Raw genomic sequence first — 4,735 nt, 5'->3', positions numbered from 1 at the left:
TTTAATCGAAGGGCCATTGCTAAGTGTATCCCCATATTCGCGGGACATGATCGTTATACCGTAATACCGTAGGGCAAAAGAGAGGTCCAAGATCACATATTTAAAGTCCATGTTTTAAAGTTAATTAAGTAATTAGGGTGAATCCCCACATTAAAATCAATACATTAAAAATAATACATTAAAATTAATACATTAAAATTGATTAATTAAAATTAATTAAGCAATGTAGGGCAGCTCTTCACAAGGGTATCCCACAAATAAAGTGGAAGGCCTAAACAGCACTCTTTTCCTGGGATATGTGAGCCTTTACAAAATTCAGCAAACGGGTTAGAATACCAATCAGGATGCAATCAAGAGTTGCACCAAAGCAGCAACAGTATCAGGTAAACAGAGCATGGTTATGATAAAACAGGTCAGATGGGCAAAGATCAAAACAGAGCGAAAAACAACGACATCCATTACAACAATTTAAGGTATCCAGGCATACTTAAGTCCACATGCAAAACCTCAAATATATTTATGCATTCAATTATGGTATCACATGTGAATTCGGAACATAAAGCGGCGATAGTAACGCAAACCTGTTTGCAATTGAATTGCAACCTTGAATTAGCCAATCGGATCGAATGGAGCGGTGCCGCCGGCTTTTCCTTCAGGGTTTCCTTTAGGGTTACTCGGAATAAGTTAAACAGTAGTCCTGAACACTCCACCACAAGCCGGTAGGATTTGTTCTTGGATTCTTCAACGAAGGAAATAAACTATTGTGCGAAAAGAATTAACTAAATGCTAAAAAGGAAATAGGAAATTGCAAGGGAAATAGTGTAGAACTCGTAGGAAAAACAATGCCTAAGCTGCTGGAAAAGAAAATATGCAAAAGTGAAAACGGCAAAAGGAAAAAATGTGGAAAAGCTTCCCCCCCTTTAGGTTTTCAAAGTGGCCATTTATATTGGTGTCATTAAGTAACTGCCTGCTGCCAAAAGGTCTTCAACGTGGCTAATTACATGGCGTGGATATAGGGCCCAACACTCCTCAACGTCTCTTCAAGTCTCTGAGGCATTACTTGCGCCCAAAAAGTAGGGGGATGGTGTGACGTTCGTCACACCATGTGTGACGTTCGTCACAAGACTGTTTTGCGTGACGCTCGTCACGCCCTCTGTGACGTCCGTCACAGGCACATTATTTGTGTCTTGCGCTTTGGGCTGGGCTTTGCTATTTGGTTCGTTTTCTCTCCTTTTTGCACCTCTTTTCCTCCATTTTTACTTGTGCTTCCCAATAAGCCACCTGAGACAAATAGGAAGAAAATACCGCGTAATATCTAACAACATAAAGCGAACTGAAATAAATACTGATAAAATTTAATTGAATTAAGTCCTAAAATATAATATAATTTCATGTTATCACTAGGCGAGCGTGTAGCGAACATGCCAGTTTGGGTCATTCGTGAGCTGGGCCTTCGTTCCTTTAAGATCAGTGTCATAAAATGAGTCGGAGTGCCCTGAAAAAAGGTCTTGAAATATTAATGGGCAAATTTTGGGGTATGACACTTAGTATCCTCTTTGTTGTTGCTAGATGTGATATCTTTGGCTTCTACATGAATCTACTCGTCATACATACATTGTATGATAAGTCATGCCTTATGGGACAAAGGTATCAAAGTGGCCCAATAAGTCTTCTATATTAGGTTGGATTGACATCATCTTCATATGAATCTTTTGACAGTTGTAATCTGGGTTCAACTGGAGTCAAAGTTAGGTTGCAATCTTGCATCTCAAATCTCTTGAGTATTTCGCCTGCATACCTTATTTGATGCATCACCAAACCTCTACCACTCTTATAGAATTCAATGCTAAGAAAATATGAAATGTCACTCAGATCTGACATTTTGAATTCCTTGTTGAGATTACCTTTGAAGTCTTCGATCTCCTTCTTGCAGCTACATGTTATCAACAAGTCATCGACATAGAGACATAGTATAAGCAATTCACTCTTTCTTCTTCTTACATATACTCCATGTTCAGTTGTGCACTTCACAAGTTCCTTCTCCCTTAGAAAGTCATTTATCTTCTTGTTCTAAGCTCTTGGAGCTTGTTTAAGTTTGTACAAGGCTTTATGCAACCTTTACACCTTTCATTCTTCGCCTTGTTTCACAAATCCAACTAGTTGTGCAACATAAACTTCTTCTTCAAAGGGGCCACTCAGGAATGCATATTTCACATCCATCTGGAACATCTGCCAGTTGTTTATGTTTGTTAGACCAACAACCAACCTGATTTTTTCGATCCTAGCAACAGGTACAAAAACTTCATCGAAGTCGATTCCTTCTTTCTGAAGAAATCCTTTCGCCACAAGTCTCGCCTTATGTCGAGTCGCTTCTCCTTTAGGATTTAACTTCACCTTGTATACCCACTTCACATTGATTGCCTTCTTGTATTGGGGAAATTCGACAAGTGACCAAGTGTTGTTGACTTCGATTGACTTCAGCTCTTCATTCATTGCTTTCATCCACTTCGAATCTTTCAATGCCTCGGCTACATTGATTGGTTCGACATCTGCGTAGAAAGCATAATGTACCAGCTCACCTTCTTCATTGACCACATCATCTGATGTAATCACACTATCTTGCAACCTTGCAGACATGTGTCTTGTTCTTTGAGGTCTGCTTGGGCCTGCTTCACCTTTGACTTCTTGTTGAACTTCTCTTTCGACGTCACTAGTTGGTTCATCATATAAAATTCTCACTGAATCCTTCTTAACATTCTCAGCTCAACCCATTTCCTTAAGTTCATCTATGATCACGTCCCTGTTGATCACCACTTGCTTGTTTACTAGGTCAAACAACTTGTATCCTCCAGTCAAATGATATCTTATCAGGATCATCTGATTCGACTTGTCATCAAGTTTTCTTCTCAACTGATCTAGCACATGTCTATGTGTTATAGATCCAAACATCTTTTAGATGACTCAAGCTAGGTTTGACACCAGACCAACATTCTTCTGGCGTGATTCCTACTAGCTTATTCGTCGAACATCTGTTTAAGATATATGTTACAATCGACACAACTTCTCCCATAATTCTTTGGATAAATGCTTGCCTTTCAACATACTTCTAACCATATTCATGATGGTTCTATTCTTCTTTTCTACAACTCCATTTTGTTGTGGAGTGTAGTGTGACACCACCTCATACACAATCCCTTCTTTCACGCATAATATATCGAAGTCTTTCGACACATATTCTCCACAACCATTAGTCCTTAAAATCTTGATCTTTCGACCGCTTTGTCTTTCGACCATAGATTTAAACTTGGTCAATACCTCAATCACTTAATTTTTCTTCTTGATCAGGTAAGACCATAATTTTCGACTGAAATCATCTACAAATGTAAGAAGTATTTGTTAGCTCCAATCAAATCTACCTGGATAGAACCACATACATCAAAGTATATGACTTTAAGAATTGCCTCCGACCTACTTCCTGCATCCTTACTGAAGTTGTTCTTGTGTCGCTTCGTCTACACACATTCTTCACACACTTCGTTTGGAATGCTGATTTTTGGTAATCCTTAAACCATATTTCTTCTCTCCAAATCTCTGATGTCTTCGAAGTTGAGATGGACAAGTCTATAATGCCATATATATTCATCTCTGATGGTTGTTGTTGCAAAACACTTATGCTCCATCACATTTAGTCCAATCTTGAAGGTTCTATTCTGAGACATTGAAGCCTTCAAGATCAATATTCCATTTGAGTCGAGAACTCTCATCATCTTGTCTTTGATTGACACCTTGTAGTTCTTTTCAACTAACTTCCCTATGCATAGCAAACTGTTCTTCATGCCTGGTATGTACAACACATTTTAAATTACTGACCTCTTGCCACCTTTCCTCATAATCAGAACATCACCAACACCTTCAGCTGCTAGAGTGTTGTCATTTGCAAATTTCACCATGTTTTTCATTGAGGGCTTTATGTTGACAAACCAAACTTTCCTTCAAGACATGTGTGATGAGCATCCTGAGTCCAAGTACCACTGGTCCTTGAATCTTTCTTCCTCTCTTGTTGTAACCATCAGTGAGGTCTATTCTTCTTCATGTTTCGCCAGCTCTGCATAAGTTTCTTGATTCTTCTGCTTTTCTGAACAATCACTAGTGTAGTGACCATGATTCTGACAATTATAACACTAAATGTGATTACAGTCTGGCTTTTGAACACCACTCATTCCTCTACCTGCAGCACTACCTCTTTAGTTGTCTTGGTTCTAGGGTTTTCTCTCATTCGACCAGTTTCCTTCCTGGTGATTTCGACTAGTCGAATTGTTGTAGCCTCATCTACCTTTGTTGCCATTCCAACTTCTGTTGCCTTTCCTTTCTTTTGTTGATTGCGTCTGCAAAGCCATATCACTCTTCGACTTTCCTACAACTCTTTCAGCCATTCTTTGGTCATGAGATTCAAGTGTCCCTTAAAGCTCTTCCTTTGTCGGTTTTGACAAATCCTTTGACTCTTATGTGGCTACTACCACGTGGTTGAACTTTGAAGCCAACGACCTTAAGATCTTTCCAACAACAGATCTTGATGTCAACACTTCTCCACATACCTTGATTTGATTCACCAATTTCATAACCTTGGTGAAAAAATCAGTTATGCTTTCATTGTCTTCCATCTGAAGCAATTCATACATCATTTTGCGAGTTTGTAACCTCACCTTTGTCACCTTCTTCGCGCCTCCAAACGACT

Source organism: Lathyrus oleraceus, chromosome 5 (genome assembly GCF_024323335.1).
Source record: "Lathyrus oleraceus cultivar Zhongwan6 chromosome 5, CAAS_Psat_ZW6_1.0, whole genome shotgun sequence".
In the NCBI taxonomy this organism is placed as follows: domain Eukaryota; kingdom Viridiplantae; phylum Streptophyta; class Magnoliopsida; order Fabales; family Fabaceae; genus Lathyrus; species Lathyrus oleraceus.
Note: the sequence above shows the minus strand (reverse complement) of the source record.